At 41.9% G+C, this 18,685-nt stretch overlaps 1 protein-coding gene across 5 annotated transcripts in view; it reads left to right on the top strand.

Moving 5' to 3' along the window:
* The window catches only part of ARVCF (ARVCF delta catenin family member), a 449,123-nt gene that overhangs the window by 350,358 nt on the left and 80,080 nt on the right, over window positions 1–18,685 (top strand). The window lies entirely within an intron of this gene.

Below are 18,685 nucleotides of genomic sequence, written 5' to 3'. Positions count from 1 at the left end.
CAGAGAATTTGTTCAGGTAAATGGGGAAAAATTTGGAACCGTTAAAGAAGGCAATTTATCAATCTTTTTGTTTTATAAAATTGGTATTGGAATGCCTAGCCATTGTGTGAAGAGAGGAGAATTGTTGTGATAATATAACCATTTTTATCCCATTGCTATCTGGAGGCATTAAAGGAGAGGCAGGATGATCTATACATAGAGCAAAGGATTTGGGTGTAAGGAGATGTGGGCTCTTTCCAGGTTCTGGGGTTCCCATTCTGTATTATGTGGGTAATGATACCTATCTTCTATAAAGTGCTATGAGATCCATGTGTAAAAAGGGCTAGATAAGAACAAAGTGTTCTAATGGGTGTTTGGAAATCTGTTGGCATCTTTAATAAAACACTCTGCAGCTCGTCATTAAATGTATCACCAACATAAGATGGCTAACGCCATCAATAAATTGTGTTGTTTTAGCTGGCTTATTCTTCAGTCATCTGTTTGACTTCCATGTTAAAGCCCCTTTGCCTGCTCTTGTGTTGAGGCAGCAGTTGGTCATAGAAATTCAATTTTTGGTGAATGGAGCTAATTACAAACTGTAACACATCTACCATTTGCAAAAATACATGATCTGATTTGTACCTTGGAGGTTAGTCCTCTTGATCGTTTGCCAAGCCCACCTTGTCTTCTCTGCAGGTGATTCTGAAAGGAACACTGCACTGCTCTCTGAATAAAGAACTGAGAAATGAGCAACTATTTGGACTGAGTTTTTAAAAGTAATTAAGATCACGTGGGCTCAGCTGTGCCAGTGCACAGCATGCGTATTACACATGCACAGCTGCTTTCATTTCAGAATTTTTCAGGAATGTTAATGAAATTTACCAACAAGTGTGGGTGGCTTTGCATCAAACTCCTTGCTTCTCTATGAGAATTGCTGCTATGTTAGTCCATGCTTTTGCTGATGTTGTTTACCTCGCACTGATCCACAGATGGAGAGGCTGGGGGATTGGTGATATTACAAGGGATATTGTGCATGCTATGTGCATTGTGTGAGGGAGGAAGGGTACTATGGTTGAATACCAGTGTTTAGAGCTAGTGTCTCAGCTGAGATAGCTACACTGTCCCTGTGATTCCAGTGCTGGAGCTGCTTTTTATTTAGGCCTCGCAGCACATGGTACCTACTTCTAAGCTTAAAAAAAAAAATAAGGCACCTTATGATTTAGTGCTAGATCTCCCATTCACCAAGCTGGCAGGAATGCTTAAATTAAGCTTGATGTTGATGTTAGCCAGGATTGCTGTAAGGAATTGTATTCAGCAATCCATTCCGTAACTGCTAAATCTAAGTCGGAGTTTAAGAAAACCCAAATGATGGTGCTAAGAAACCCGGGATATGATAACTGGCAACTTGAGACCAGTGAGAACTATAATGTCCCTTTCTGTCCAGAAGCATAAATAGAGAAGCCACTTGATATTAGTTTCACCAAAGTCCTGTCTCTTCCCTGCCATGAGTCACACAATTTCTGAACAGCCCATAACCAGATGAAACACTACTCTGAGCTACCAGGGAATACTCAAGATCTTGAATGCCAAGTAGGGACCAGAGGAAGACAGGGCTTCCTATCAACATTTGTTGACTTTGGAAACAGGTGTTTGTTGTTTTGGGGGGCTCTTTTACATTCATGGGGCAAGTTCATATTGTTTGTATCCCAATATTAGACTGAAATATGAACAGCATCTTCCATCCATCACCCTAATCCTAGCCACTCCACCTTGACTCTATATGCAACCTGCCAACAGTTACGTTTTCGAATGACGAGAAGGAAAACTTCAGATTTCATTTTGTTAATGCAAAATTTGACAGTTACAACACTGTGGCCAGTAACTGGGGTTGCTGCGTGCTGTCTATTTCACCAGGAAACTAGGTCAAATATTCATGAATTTGTGGAGATGATGCTGATTTTCAATTCTGTTTTGTTAATCTTCCTCTTGGTCCAAGGAATGATAATGGCCCCTTTCCTTGTCAAGCTTCACTTATTTGGTCAGATCCAATATCTGATTCCTGAGATAGGGGTGATCATCTGACAGATCAGAATAGTTGTAAGCCTTTTGATACTAATCGGGAAGTAGCACAAAATTTGGCAGTTCCTTTTCTCTCTCAACATGGCCACCAGGATAAGAGAGTGTTGAAAATCTGGGAATGCATGATGTGCTTAATTTTTTTCCAGGAGTGTTTTTGCTGGACTCTTGACCTTCAGAGGCTGTATCTCAAGTTTAAGGAATTTGAGTGTCACACAGGGTATATCTATATTATTAAAGTGCTGTTTGTGAATGAGTATCTCCAGCTTTCTTAAACAACATGCTTGATGATCTGAGCTGTAGAACACCGAAATAGAATACCAAACCATTGCGAGCCTCCCTCTTTGAGCAACTTCAGCCTGATTTGCCCATAAACCAGCAAACCACTGATTTGTTTCTGTCCTTTTCCTAGCTGCAGTAAACAATGTACAGCTCTCCTCCCCCAAAAAGTTGTTCTGAAACTATTCTGATATGTGGGGCTGGAGAATTGGGACTAGGAAGGAAGAAGGGAACTTGCCAATAGAATCCGTAATAAACACAGGTGGTTCTCTTATTTCACAGGTGGCTCTCTTATTATTTGGTGTGCAAATTTGATGTCCTCAAACTGATTTATTCTTTTAGGTGTGTGGAAAAGGAGATGTCTCTTTTTTAATTACTGTCTGTCTCTTTTTATTATTTAATTCCTGCCTGGATTTTCAATCCAGAAACATTTGCTTTTAAACTATACTATAATCCAGTTTAAATTATGTTCTGACTTGATGGATCTTAAAAAGGCCATTTAGCAATCCTTCCTTCAGCTTTGACTAAGACATTAAGGCTCATTAGAGAAAGGGTACACTTAATGGAATCATTCCAGGAGAGAGACGGAATTTAGGTTACCCTGCACTCGTTAACTCAGTGCCAGAGACTTTGTGTTTCTCCATGTTTGTGCTGAATTGTTTCTCTTTGGCTTGTTCAGATAATACACTGTTTGCTCTTGGTCAGGAGTAGAAATGTGAGACCTTTCGGTCAGAGAGGGCTGTCACAATCAGAATTCCTTTTCATTTCCTGTACAGTTATACATCATGACTCTGAGTCTTATAGAAGCAACCAGGCTTTTAACTGCTTTAAAAAATTTAATTAATACTGTGCTTAATTACCATTCCCCTCTATTGAATTACCATTCGTTCGCTCTTGCATCTTGCAGATTTTTTTCAGCTTTGAAGGGGGGAAAGGATAAAATTTAGTTCTTAAATTGCTGATTTTATAGCATGGATCTTGTGCTAAACTGACCTGCTGTCAACAAATATTTAAATTAGTTCCCTTGCATGCTAAATAGATGAAAAGTGCTACTTTTCCAGGTTACCATCTGCAGCTTTTCTTGTCAATCCTTCTACTGCATAGAGACTCCTGCTCACAAACAGCCCCAGGATTCAAATCCTGGCCATGGATTTTCAAGTGCATAAAGAGAGACCCTGCCTACTTGACTTGCACCAAAAAATGAATTCTCTGCAAAACAATCTTGCACAGAATGGCTGTTCACCATGAAGTTATGGAGGAAGGATGGTCCAGTGGTTAAAGCACTAGCCTGGGCTGTAGAAGATCCAGGTTTAGTTCCTACTCCACCACAAACCTCCTGTATGGCCCTGGGCAAATCTAGTAGTGTCTTTCTGCCTCAGTTCCACATCTGTAAATGGGGATAAATAGGGAAGTACTCTGTCACATTAAAGATTGAGGCACTAGGATACTATGGTGATGGGGGCTGTGTAAGTACCCAAAGTAGGTAAATGTTAATAGCCCCCTCCTTTGGAATCAAAATACACAAACAAATATGGGAGTGTGTGTAAATAATACTCTAATCCTTGTACACTGTTTCAGATGGTGTTGAGAAAAAAGGGGTTCAGCAGAATGTCATAAGTTACTGTATTGTGGATATATTTTGTTCCAGGTGTATATTTAGTATGTGACAGTTTAACAGTCTTCCTTGAGAAGCCAGAACATGTTGTAGTACATGAAGCTTGCCCAGCAGAATTAATTCATTACCATTTGGACCAACAAGTGCAAGAGTAGTAGTAATATAGAATAAAATCTGTGAACCCTATACCATTGCCTTAACTTTTTCCTATACTCCTTTTCTTGGTGTGGGGAACATATTGAGCTACAAAGCTCTGTGGTGATCTCTAGTCTTCCACAGAGGGGAGTTAGGTCCAGCATGATGCTTTACAATGTGGATCTGTAGAAAAGCTCTGATCAGAGATCACTAGTTACCAAGTCACGGTGGCACTAATGAATAAGAAAGAGTTGGTTCTTTTCTCTCTCTACCTCTGCAAAAGGAAAACCCTGCTCCAATTGTTCTGTTGGAAAAGTAACAAGGATCATCCCCACTAAATGGGGAAGCTTGGCCTATACAGGTAATGTTGTATAATGAGGAGTTGGGATCAATTCAACTTGAGGTTTCCTGTATGGGAAAGCTAATGTGTAGCGATTTTGGAAACTAGGCTGTAGTGAGTATTCTCCTATCCCTTTGAGACCACTGTATAGCTTGGCTTTTGCTGCCTAGTGAAGTATGTTTTCACCAGGGGACAATCTAGAATGTGGTTGTCCTAACTAGTTATTTTATCTTATTTTTTGATTCAGGGAAGGATTCTTCTAAGATCACATCATTTCTCTTACTCACCCCCCACCCCCTGGGAGTTTGGCAACACTGCAGCATTGGCCACCTAAGGGGATAGGTGCTAGAATGTCACAGGAGGTTTGTCTTGCCAGAGGCTGAGCATGCTGTGTTCCCATTCCTGGCAGTGGGGGACCATGCTCAGTCACCCAGATGGCCCCATTCTGTTACTGTTTCCAGAGCCTGATGTCTCTGAATGTTGAATTCCAAGGAAGGAGGGGGAAAAAGCTATGTCACAATGCACCAGTTATACCCTCTGTGCCTATTAATGATTAATTTATATCTTTTCTCCAAAGAAAAGTGACTGGGAATTAGTTATCAAAATGAATTACTTTCAAGCTTTATCTGTCTTCCAATCCTGCAAGCATGATAATAAATACATGGTAACGGTAGCATTATATTTCCCCTGTCTGCCCTCCCACCTACATGAGGCAGCATTGAACTCAGACTGACAGAAGTGGAAAAGCAGCAAAGCATAAATCTTGGATTGGAGAGAGCTGGTTGTGTGAGCTTCTTCTAAATAGTTTTGTCTGGTGAAGGAAAGGGCACGGGAGGTGAGACATTGGGGAGATCACTGCAGTACTGTCAAGGTGCCATTGGCCTGTGTCAGGGGAACATTGAGTAATTTGCCTGTTGAAGCATGACAGGATAGAGAGAGTATTTAGATGAAGGTTTTCAGATGCAGGCTTTCTTAAAATGACAGTAAATTAATAATTAAGCTTAAGTAAGTAGCCTACATTTTATACAGAGAAACAACATTCCATAGCTCCCCCCTGAGTGCTAGGAAAATCTCCAAGATGTTCCCCCTCTCTGAAATGGGATTCTCTGACAAAGCCCTTTGGATGATCTTTCTCCATGTATCACCCCATTCCCCTATACCACTATGACAGCATATTTCAGCTGGCATCCTTTTAGCCCAGGACAGGGCCTCTTTCAAAACACATCACTGCATTACAGTCACACAGAAGAGTGGTGTCTGAGTGACACAAAATGCCACTGAATTATTATGTCCCACGCCACTGTTGCCATCTCCTCATCTTCACACATGCTACTGACTGTGAGGCATTGGGTTAGTTGCCTGACCTTGCGTTTCAGTCAGTGTAGTACAAAATGGAGTTCAAAAAATATATATCAGACTTTGCTGAGAAGCAGGTACATTGTGACCTGCACTTTCCTCAGGGAAATAACTTCAAAAAGTGAGGAAAATTGAACTGACGACATTAAAACAACTTTTCCAGGCAACTTTCTCTTTAGGGACAGCAAACACTGAACAAACTTGAAAGAGGGTGAGGTTTATCTGTAGAGTGCATGTTCAAAAAACAACAATTAGACTCTTAAGGAAGTATAATAAAGAGGAGAAAGCTAAGGCAGTTTCTTAATTAGCTTATTGATGCTGTATAGGATCATAGCATATGGCTGTCCTGGGGCTTATATGAGTACAGTGTTTAATTCCTGCTAGTGAAGAGCTGTTAGAGTTCTGCCTGACAGTTCCTGATGTTTAGCTTGTAACAGAAATAAATTATGCATAGATTTTAGTAGCAGAGACATAGCCTAGTTACATGCAACCTTAATGCTTTACAACCGAGTCTAAGGTATAAATTAAAGTTGTACACTTGCTTATTGCCTTCTGTCATTTCCTTAGGAAGGAATTATAGGTCCCTTACCTCTTGGCTCTGAATGAGGGGAACTAGAAAATGTATGTCACCATGGTTTGACGAAAAGTGAGTTCACAACAAAACTCACCGATACCAACACTTTTGGAATGGGGTTGATGTAGAAAGTGGGCATAGTTTTACACTATTCTGTATACCTAATGGATACAGAGGCCTTCCCTTTTTACACAAAGTAATTCAGAGATTCTTTTCACATGGCAACAGACGCACATGGTAGGACAAGCAGAGCCTCTTATCTTTCTCTCAGAGCAAAAAAAATGGAAAAATAATTTTGAAGCTAAGCAGCCACCAGCCATTCCAGTATTCTCTTGCAGCATGTTTTGGAGCAGCTCAGTGTTATAGAAGAGCAAAACAAGGCTCCCACAACTAGGTCATATTAAAGGTAACCAGCAAATATTTTAAGTAGTACATGTATTTTTATGGGCTGAATGCCCCACATAGCAAAGGGCAAACCTCACAGCTGCAACTGAACTTTGTCCAGCTATGCTGGAAGGACAAGAGGCAGTGGATGTGGTTTAAATTAGGAGGCAACTTTATTATCTTGAATATATGGGAGTACCCAGCAAATAAATTGTACAGTGCAGGTTGTCGTCATTTCCAGAATCCTTTCCAGATACATGGGTGGCTGCTGTGAACCCTCCCTCTTTCCAGTCTGGTCCCAGCCATCCTGCTGCTGTAATCCTGCCCCACTCTCCCCTCGTATGAGGGTTAAGGGGCCTAGAAAGGAGGGTGGTTGACTCCCTACCATACCAGATATAGGCACCTTGAACCCCCTTGAATTCCTCAGCAATTTTAATGGATGCTTCTTTTACCAATCAGTTTTATCAGATCATCTTATCCGTTCCATAATAAGTACCCGCACTGCACATCTGTCACAAGCTGTGACATTTATAGCCTAAGCCACTTGCCCCATCCCACCAGGTCCCAAAACCTCTTTGCCTTGGCCAATCTGGCAGTGAGGGAAAAATTCCTTCCCAGACCCCAAGAAAAGGGGTGACTATTGTAATGCCCATACATGGTCATGATGAAACCCAGTCCTTTAACTGCTTCTGAGGGTGGGAAGATGGGTGCTGCCAGGCCACTCAAGGTGAAAGAGGGCTTTATGCCCTGTGTAGTTCCTGTAAATACCCCCTCTCTTCTGCTTGGCTAGGGGAGTACCCCCGCCCCCACCCCCAGTCTAGCTGTGCAGCTTCCTGCTCCTCCCCAGTCAGCACTGGTAAAGTCTCTTTCCCCTTTTACTCCCCTGCTGTGAGCTGGAGAGGGTGGCCTTAAAGAGGCAATGACCTCTTTCCTTCCAGCCTGCTGGAGGAGGACCCCATCAGTTATGTTAATAGGGCAAATACCCCTCTCTTCCATCCAGCCGGCCATTGGACCATTCACTTAAGGTGTGATGGCAACATTGTTAAACCATACTGCTGGTTATTCCATCCTTGGTTATCACGGGGAGCTCCTTAAATCAAAGAATTATGACTTGAGAGTGAGGAAGGCAACTGTGAGCTTTCTTGATTGTGTCTACACTACGTAGGTTTCTCCAGAGCACAGACTAAACTCCCTGTTACAGCTCTTGGCTGCTGTACAGCCGTTTGCCAGTATTTGACCAATTTAAAAAACAATATAGATTTTGAATAGATAAAAGGGCCTCTGCCACATAGGGCAGCCACTGCCGCTGAAGCTGTATTCTGTTGGGACTACCCCAGTATTTACGTGCTGCAGTGCCTCTGAAGTGGCTCTTCTCTTCTATTCCTGCCCACGCTAGATGGCTGTCCCCTGCCAGCCTTCCCCTTCAAAGAGACCTCCTGTTCTCACCCTTGGGCCTTAGGTTTCTTACCATCACCTGACTTCAGGCTGCTCAGATCCTGACCTTGCTGCCCTCTGCTACTATTGGGTAACCTTCTTTAATGTCAGTGACCTCTCCACTGCCAGCCAGTTCCCACTGGCTTCCTTGTGTCCTATGCCACCTCCGGCTGACTGACTCTGTCCTGCTCACCCTATCTGGTTCCAGGACCTCTTTTGCATCACAGGTTCCTTTTCACTTTCTTTGGGTTATTAGGATCCATAGTCCCTAAATCTCAGTTAAATTGCTTGGGATTCAATGAGGAGCGAAATGTGGAATTCATCACATCTGTCTGAAATGGGAAAAAAAAGGGTTGGCTTGAAATGAGTTATGTGCTGAAGGTAGCACTTGCCATTTGGGACATTCTGCAATAAAAGTACACACAGAAATTCAGAACAATTTACTACATGTGTTCTTAATAATTACCGGTCATCTTTGGCAAACATCTGACAGGACTGTGGACTGGGATTGAGTCTCAGAGCTGATGGGTGAAACAGGCAATACATTAAACCCAGCCTTGCAAAACAGTCATGGCAACTTATCAGCCCAGGCCTGGAACTTAGCCACCTATGTTGTGCTGGTAGAAGTAATGGACCTAATGATGCATTCCTTACTAGTCAAGCAAGAAGAATTAAGCAAAACTAATTTAAGCTAAAATTGGTCAGAGAAGCAGAAAGACAGTAGCCTAAACTAGGTGGTGGTTGGCAGAATTCATGCATTGTCCCAGGCACAATGACGCCAAGGCTTCAACTCTTGTTCAGGTCTGGGTAATTCTTCCAAAAAAACAGTGCGACAAATGAGTGCCCCATATGCCATAGCTATGCCAAACCTAAGTATTCCTTGGAGTGCATCAAAAAAGAAAAACAATTTTTAACTTCACAAAAAATATCCTCTCCCCTCAGAGAGGTACGAGGGCACTTTAAACAAAGTATTTTTCATGACAGATGAACCAGCACTGAAGGACGATGGTGACTGTGTTATTCCCTAACATTCTGCTCTCATGCTTCTTGGACAGCTCTACATGATGACAAACGATACTGCTTTTCAGCAAGATGGCTGACACCAGCAGTCATTTTGGAAACAGGAGTTTTACTAAAACAGATTGTGTATTGGAACTGTCTGGTTACGTTCTCCAGACCCAACGAAGAGCTCTGTGAAGCTCAAATGCTTGTCCCTTCCACCAACAGAAGTTGAGCCGATATGTCCCCTACCTTGTGTCTCTGTAACCCTTTCGTCCCTACCTTTTCACGTATTCCTGTTTAACTATCCTAAAACATGCTGCTTGCCCTGTGAACTTTCAGATTGCCAGGGGAGAATAAAAGAGGGGTTGCTGTTCTTCAAAACAACATTGATTTTTTTGCATTGAAAGAATACAAATTAAGTACCATGCATTTAACCTCTTTACAAATCTTGCTGTTGAGGATGATTTGTGTATGGCTCTGATAGCTGCACACCTATCCCAGAGGTGGTGAAAGTCAACCCTGTTACTGCAGACTTAAATGTTACATTGAGACTTGCATATCATATAGGGGCCTATGTGATTGTCATTACAGTAATATCTAAAGCAAGGATGGATTCCTCACATCCTCCTCATTTCTTTCTATAGTCTTTCATACCAGCAGACCAGATTCCTAATCTGATGAGTTTCCACTCTGATAGGTCTTTACTTTTATTTAACATTTACTCGGTGTTCCTCCATTTTGTTTTCCTAGGGAAAGGAGATATTTAAACAGCTATACAAATCTTCTTCCATTAGTCCTGCCTACAGATCAGTATGCAAGACTTTTGAGATGTGAGAGAGAATCCAGGTCACTTTCTCCTTCAGCGGAAAGGTGGGGGAGGGAGGGATGACAAATCCAGGTGTGAGATTCTGTACAGTACTGTTTCTGTGCTTTGCTGCTTTTAAATGAAATCAGTCATGCACTTATACTAATGCATAAGGGATTCAATATTTTGCTGCTAGCAGAAGATTAGGATGCGTTCCTGGCTATGTGTGTCCTAAGAGCATCTTTATTTGTTCAGATTAATATTGTCCTTTGTGTATTCCAATATGGCTTAAAGGGATACTATGAATATTTTTGAAGTGTAATGTACATTTAAAGCTCTCTTATTTATACTACGGGAGCCCTCTTTTGAGGAGGACTGAAGAGCAGGAATCAACAAGAAGGCAGAGTTCCTTGTGCAAGCAAAGAGATAAGTGAAGTGTTGAGGTTAAAATGACCAGTATCTCTGTGCAAAACTCTGAACATGAGAACTCCTCTCGGATCAAAGAGTTTAAGGAGATTCATAGCTTAGGGCTAGAAAGGACCATCAGATCATGTAGCCTGAGCTTAGGGTTGCCAGTTTTGGTTGGACATATTCCTGGAGGTTTCATCACATGACCTACTTTTTAATTAAAGATCAGTGTTTAATTCCTGGAAACTCCAGAGCAATCCTGGAGGGTTGGCAACCCTGTGTGAGCTCCTGTATAGCACAGACTGTAGAATTTCTGCCAGTTACAACTTGTATTGGGCCCAAGGAGACTCCTCACAAGATTTTAATAATTGGAGTTTCCCCCCCAAATATTTTCTTATTTTTTTAAAACCCGTTCTCATGCTGGTGAAAAGTTGCTGCATGAACAGCACTGGAGACGGAAGTCCCACAGAGATGCTAGAAGCGAGGATGCAGCCAGTCAGATATGTAGCAGCTGGATTCTCTTCACCAGGTAGTCATGCTGGCGTATAGAAGAAGCTGAAGTACCCATCCATTTGGACAGGCAGATTTATTTCATCTATAACAATATTTTCATCTATAACAATATTTTCCCCTTCATGCATTTTTGAAAAGTCACATGGGACTCGGAGCCTGATGCCTCAACCACAGAAAACCATCTCAGACTTCGCTGAGACCTCTGCTGAGCCCAGATACCATGGGCTAGATTCTCAGCTTGTGTATATCATCCTAGCTCTATCAAACTTAACAGACATACGCTGATTTGCCCCAGCCAAAGTTCCGGCCCCATATTTTATCCTGTTTCCTCTCTCATACCCCAGGAACACAAACTTCAATTCTCCTTTGATTAGAGATATAAAGGTATGTTTGTGTCTAAAAATGTGTGGGCAATGATCAATGAAAAGCATAACTCTGTACCTGTTACAAATCTGTTTGCCACATGTTGCGTACATGTCTGTTGCACACAGTTCAGAAATTTCTGGATCTGTAATCACTAAGCCCTGGTGAAGCTTCCTCTTCTTTCTCTGGAATGTTGCACTGTCCAGGCAGCCTACAAATCCTCTTTTATGTCTACTGGATACTGTGGAGTATTCATTAGTTTTTATCGCTCTGTTGAAAGGAGGTAGTTTTAGAAGTTCTGTTCAGAGGCTTTCTTTTTGAGCAGAGATTGACTACCCTTTGATTTTATCCACATGGTATAAATCATTCGATGTATCAGTATAGAAGGTTAGCTGCACAACTTGCTTAGCAAAGAGCTGTGGGACTAAATCTCTGTACGTTTTGCTGAAAATGTACATTTGAGTGATGTGCATGGCGAAGAGGACAAGATATGAAGTAATAATCTCATGTTGGTTTCAAGTGACCCTCTTCCCTTTATAAGATGAGATATACAGTGACAGGGGGAGAGGTATACATCAATATGATGATATGGGGGGTGGTATAACATAATTCTGTTACAGTTTCTGGAGTCTTAAACTATAACAACCACCAGAGTCCTCGAAGTATAATCCTATCAAAGGCATAACTGAGGTTGCAAGCCCTTTAGAGAATGGACTGGTGCAATGTTAAAGTGTAAGAAGTAGTGTACTCAAGTGCCTGCCCATTAGAGAGGATAGAGAATTGCAATTATGAGCTTAAAGATTGCTCCTTTAGCTTCTACCATGGTCTAGTCCCCTCAGTCATTTTCTTCTCCACGTTCAAATATCTCCTGAAGATATGCTTCTCCAATGACAGCGACAAGAAATTAGCCGACTGAGAATGACATGGTTGAGGGACACTTGGTGGTGAGCTGCCTCTGAAGAAGGGTGCAGAGGTAGGATGGATGTTTGTGAGGAAGTAAGGACAGGAGAGAAAGAGGAGGTAGAACTGGTGAGAGCAGAAGAGAAGCCAAGAGGAACTTTGCCTCTAGGGATTAGTGCTGAAGGCCATGCTACACAGAGGAAACTTTGATCTACACACTTGTGGACAGGGGCCATAAAGGTGGCATTTCCTCAACTTTCAGGCCTCCCTATCTCAATCCTGGAGTTGGCTGAGGAGCGTTTCAGCCCCAGTGCAAATTAACTCCTCAGGGCTGCTCTAACTTGCTCTGGTTTGGAAGGACCCCTATGAGCTGTTATACTGAGATTGCCAGAACACATCATGTTTCAGCCCAGGCTCTTCCCTCCTCACCAAACCCCCCTGCTGAGGGGTCCAGCTGTGTGTGGTATAGTGCTGTCATCCAATCATTCCCCGATAAAAGGGGAATCCCCAGCTGCTTTTTATGTGCACTGCCTGAGCTGCACTGAGGGCACTTAGTGTAGGGAGGAATCTGGACTCTGTGGATTTAGTCTACTTATGAAGCTGTTGGTGCACTGTCCCCTTGGGAGCCAGGGATGTTTGCTGGGAGCTGGAAAAAACCCTGTTTCATGCCTACAACTGTGTTGTCCCTGGCTGTCTAACCCCCACAATGTGCAGAAACCCGGTGACCCAGCTGGGCACAGTCCCAAACACCAGATATCTACAAAAGCAGGTGTATCTCCATGACTTAGGTATAAATAGAGGACACATCCTGTCAATAGTGTTCCAGAAGGGAAGGTGGAATGTAACCAGTTGTAGTAACCTTGCTGTGTGCTAGTGATGACATTAAAACCCTGACACCTGGTGACGCTCAGTCCATTTTCGTTACAGCATTAATAATCTACTAATCTGATTCTTTTTATTTTATGTTTATCCCAGGATATTAGAGAGACAAGGTGGGGTCAGGTAATATCTTTTATTGGACCAACTTCTGTTGGGATGAGAGACAGACATTCCAGCTATATTCTGAAGAGCTTTGTGTAGCTCAGAAGTTTGTCTCTTTCATCCAACAGAAGTTGGTCCAGTAAAAGACCTTACCCACCTTCTTTCTTTTTATTTTAGTTTGTTACATGCTAATGTACTGTTGATATATGAGAATTTATTTTTAATGCAATTGTGTCTTAAATTTCAATACTTTAATTCATTAAGCCAAGGGACACAGAGGACTTCTAATATTGACAAGTTGAGTTTTTCTTTGTTGATGTATTTGCAAAATATATGTCTATGCTTGTCTACATTAATGTTAATCCTAAAATGTATAAATAAAAAGAAAAGGGAAATACAAAATCCCTAATGTTGCTGAGAGCTAAAGCCACAAAATACATGAAATGAACATTATTGTAAGTATGTATCATAAATGAGCCATTTAAAATTCTCTTCTGAATGGGTAATGAGAAGATGGGGGAGGGAAAAAATTCAGTGTGGAGTAATCTGATCATTTCTTCATTACAATTCAGTCAGTTTTCCTTAAGTTTAGAAATAAAAAGAATTAAAATATATAATAGGGGAATAGGAAATAGGACATGTAACTCCAGGTGGTCCATTCTCATTGTATATCTGCCACCCTTCAGCTTAACAAGTAGTTTTAATGTAGTTGAAAGCGGAGCATCTCTCAGCATAATTCTTATAACTGCTATAAGGTACCATAGAGAACTTGAATCCTAATTTCAGTTTCACAAAGTTAGAATTCACAGTTGGGCTCTTGATGCTATTGGATTAATACAAGAGGAGAAAATATACCATACAGAATGCTATTTTCCATGTATCCAATGAAAACTCGTCCGTGGTATTCACTTCTCCCACTCCTTATCGGCAGTTACCAGCTGAGATGTATGTTATTGTTTGAGAATAGGATTTATTTATCACTACATTTTACTTGCGTTCTAATTATAGAGAGTTAATATGCTATAACATGCAACTTACAATTAAATGTGTATTCATATTTTGAAAGGTCTCTGAGCAAATGTTTCCTTCTAGTTGTCTAACTAACATCTCAACGTGCCCATAAAGATGTGGAAAATGATTAATTTGTTAATTACATTGAACAATATTGGCAGTACTTAAACTTGAAGAAGAATTGGCTGAATAGTCCAAATGGAAAAGGGCAGTGATTTCATTATTTGGACTTTTGAGAGAGAACATTTTTTAATATGGGGTTGTGAAATTCAAAGACCCTGAAGCTGACACTTTGGCTTTGTTTCTATTGATATTAGTAATGTCTGTCTTTGGTGACAATGGAATGTACTCAAGCATGGTGCAGAAGCATTTTGCCATTTCATTCCCTTTAATTTCAGTGGAAGTAGGGAAGCTAAATTCCCTTGCAATGCTTGGAAAATTTAATGGTAATATGAAATTGGCAGGCACGAGCAGTTAGTTCTTTCAGTGTGTGAGATCCAGAAAAGATAGAGTCCCTGTCTCAAAGAGCTTTACAGTTCAAGAAATTGTGTTCACTGCACTGTTAGTTCAAAGTAGTATATTTGAGGAGCTGCATTCCAGATAAGAGCGGCCACACTGCAAAAGGTGACTTGAGCTATGCTCAAGTTACTGCCTATACACTTGTCACAATACTGACTTGAGCGGAGACACTTGCTTTCTGGGGGCATATCCCTTGGTTCTTTGCACCATTCCAAGCTGCTCCTTCCCCAACCTGTAGTGTAGTTCAGAAGAATGTTTGTTTGTCCGCTGTGGGCACACAGATTGTAGTATTTGCCCAGCAATTTATTACAGCGCACCATTTCCATTGATGGAAACATTTGCATCCAATGGAGTAGGCTGTAGCTCATGAAAGCTTATGCTCAAATAAATTGGTTAGTCTCTAAGGTGCCACAAGTCCTCCTTTTCTTTTTGCGGATACAGACTAACACGGCTGCTACTCTGAAATCCATTGATGGTGTTTGTCTGCACTCCGGTGGGAAGCCATGAATCCAGTTCTAAACGATGAGTTTTGCAAAATGCTGATCTTCATAGCATGGTCGTTTTGGACACACAAGCACCATATTGGGTACGAGATGCAGTGAAGCAGCCTTTCAGCAGTGGCTTGTCACCCTGAGAAGGTGGTGATGTGCTTTCCTGCGGCGAGCACGCAAGCTGTTTGCAGACATGATGCGGGAGTGGACACGCATAATGCAGACGTTCAGAACATAGAACAGCCATACTGGGTCAGACCAAAGGTCCATCTAGCCCAGTATCCTGTCTTCCGACAGTGGGCAATGCCAGATGCCCCAGAAGGAATGAACAGAACAGGTAATCATCAAGTGAGCCGTCTCCTGTCACCCATTTCCAGCTTTTGGCAAACAGAGGCTAGGGACACCATCCCTGCCCATTCTGGCTAATAGCCATTGATGGACCTATTCTCCATGAACTTACCTAGTTCGTTTTTGCAGCCTGTTATAGTCATTGCCTTCACAACATCCTCTGGCAAAGAGTTCCTCAGGTTGACTGTGTGTTGTGTTGTGTGAAGAAATACTTCCTTTTGTTAGTTTTAAACCTGCTGCCTATCATTTGGTGATCCCTAGTTCTTGCCTCCTGGGAAGGAGTAAATAACACTTCCTTATTTACTTTCCCCACACCAGTCATGATTTCATGGACATCTATCATATCCCCCCTTAATCATCTCTTTTCCAAGCTGAAAAGTCCCAGTCTTATTAATCTCTGCTCATACGGAACCGTTCCATACCCCTCAGCATTTTTGCTGTCCTTTTCTGAACCTTTTCCAATTTCAGTATATCTTTTTTTTTTTTTTTTAAGATGGGGCAACCACATCTGTGCAATGTCCCTGTTCAGACCTGTGATTCTGACCTATGATCACAAGCACTGAGTGAATGATCGGGTAGCATGATCATGCTGCCAGAAGCTGCAGCTCATGGTAGCATGGCAGGGAGGTGATGGTAGAAGACTGAAGCTGGGCCTGAACCTGGGCTGGCTGTTCACCCACTTGCTGGCCATAATACCCAGCATGTGTTCGAACATATCCATTTGCTGCTGGTGCTCCTCACTTTGCTACTGGTGGACCTGCTGTCTCATGGGCAATGTGTTCAGCCACCATCTCCTCCCTCTCCAGCATCCTCTCAGCTGCAGTCTGGAATTGCCATTCCTGCTCTCGTGCCTTCCTCTGTAGCTCAGAGCGGAGGTCCAATCTTTTGCCAACGTCCCTACGCATCTCCATCAGAAGGTCCTCCCTTGTCCTCTTTCTGCTTCTCAGGTTCTGGCAGATGGGCCTGTAAAGGGAAACAAACAGTATGTCGTTTTGCTTTTTTTCTTTTGTTTGTGACAGAAACATTACTTCCCCTAGACTATGCATCACAGCTAGGCAAAAGTTGCAACTTTATTCTCAGTCACATCTGCTCCATTTCATAACCCAACTTTCTCCTCTGAAGCTGCAGGATTCCAGGGTTGCTGGCCATCTTAACAATGGCAAGTGCTTTGCATCTATTCTTAAACCTAAACCTTAAAAATGTTTTGTGGAGGTGGGGGCAGGCCTGAGGCAGCAGAAGAGTACCAGTTATGTTTTCAGAGTGGTAGCCGTGTTAGTCTGTATCAGCAAAAACAACGAGGAGTCCTTGTGGCACCTTAGAGACTAACAAATTTATTTGGGCATAAGTTAAGTTCTTAACGCTTTCAGGCTGTGGTGGATTTGGAAGATATTAATTTACTGGAGATTTCTCAGTGGAAGAGAGATCTCTGAAACAAAATCAATTATATAGGCCACAAAGCTGTTTTGCCATCTTGTGACTAGTCCAAATTAATGACTGATAGTGAAAAGTGAGCTACGAGGGAGGTTGTGCGAAGTTCGCCCTGCCTAGAAACTTGACAGAAAGACCAGTTGGATACCCTACTGTATGAGACATTCTACTGCATAATTCCACAGGAATGGAGTAAAATTTGAGCCAATATAAAGAACTACTTGTAGAAGTAGACAAACTACCCCCCCAGCTGCTCCAAGCTCATCGTCAGAAGCAAGCTCCCCACAGACCAGGACACACGAAGTCAAAGTGGCACCAGACCCTACCAGACCAAGAGATGCAAAACCTGCAAACGTATATCTCCTCTGCTACAATGATCAATACACCGCACAATACACGTCTCAAGATTCATGGGTCCTACATATGCCTATCACAACATGTGCTGTACCTTAGCCAGTGCAATAAATGCTCCAATAACAACTATGTGGGTGAAACCAGACAATCGCTACGCTCTTGAATGGACTCTCACAGGAAAATGATAAAAGACGACAACACCGTGTCACCTGTGTGTGAACACTTTTTTTTTCCCCACAAAGTGATCACTCTATATATGACCTATCGGTCCTCATCCTACAAGGAAATCTGCACAACACTTTCAAATGACGAGCCTGGGAGTTTAAATTCACATTATTGTTGGACACTAAAAATCATGGTCTTAATAAAAACACTGGATTTATGGCTTATTACAACAATGTATAACCCACTAACCTCCCACTAATGAGAAGTGGGAGGACTTCAGTGTTTGAGTTCTATTCGAAGGCAGCAGAGAAAGGCCAGTGCACTGCAGACAGTGCAGGCTACTGCTTTGTTTCTGTGTAAACAAAAAAACTGTGTAAGTTTCTGCACACTAGTTTCACCTCTGCATTGACACTGGCATGATTAAGGGTTGAGACAAAAAAAGTCCTGGTATTGGAAGCAACTTCTTGTTTGTATGCACGAGAAACCATCAGCTCCGTAATTGTGCAGTTTTCAGCTTTGTCACGTGCTTTTGACTAATCAGAGATCATGTAGTGAAAAATGCCTTTTTTAAAATTTTTACAGGTAGACTCTTGCTTCTGTTGGTGCGACTTAGTGCCAACGAAAGTGAAAATGTATAGAGTCTGATTAAATAAACCTTAGCCCTTTGTATTTCTGTTTAATCTTAATATCTGTTGTCTCATGAAACTAAAAACATGTTGTACGTGAAGAGACTTGTCTGCTTATTTTTTAATTCCTGTGGATTCATTGGAAATATGCTGCTACTCTGGAGTCTTTGGTTTGGGGATGATTGTAACTTTGCAAACTCCTCAGAAAAACCTCTACAAATGATCTGTCTGATTTAAGATGATAAAACTCACAGAAGAAACACTTCCAGCTTGTAGGCCCTGAAAGGTAGTGCTCTTACTTCAAATGAATTTAGCTGAGAAGGGATTAAGGGTTTGGCCTGTTCTGTGTAATAACTGGGATAAGTATTGTGCATGTAGCTGTGACACATGAGGTTTGAGCTGCAATGGAAGCCCAGAAGAATGAGCAGATCAAACTTCCTATAGCCATCTAATCCAGTTTTCATTCAGAGTTGTTAATTTGCAGGTTTGTGGTCCATGCTTTTCAGACACTAGGCAAAGAATATCCCATGGTTTGTCAGACTTTCTCCAGCTGATCTGCTTTTCATTACCAGAAAACTCCCAGGGTTGATCCACATGTG

This window comes from Lepidochelys olivacea (assembly GCF_965140295.1).
Source record: "Lepidochelys olivacea isolate rLepOli2 genome assembly, chromosome: 15".
Taxonomy (NCBI): Eukaryota; Metazoa; Chordata; order Testudines; family Cheloniidae; genus Lepidochelys; species Lepidochelys olivacea.
The sequence above is the reverse complement of the archived record's forward strand: the minus strand, read 5'-3'. Positions and strand labels throughout refer to the sequence as shown.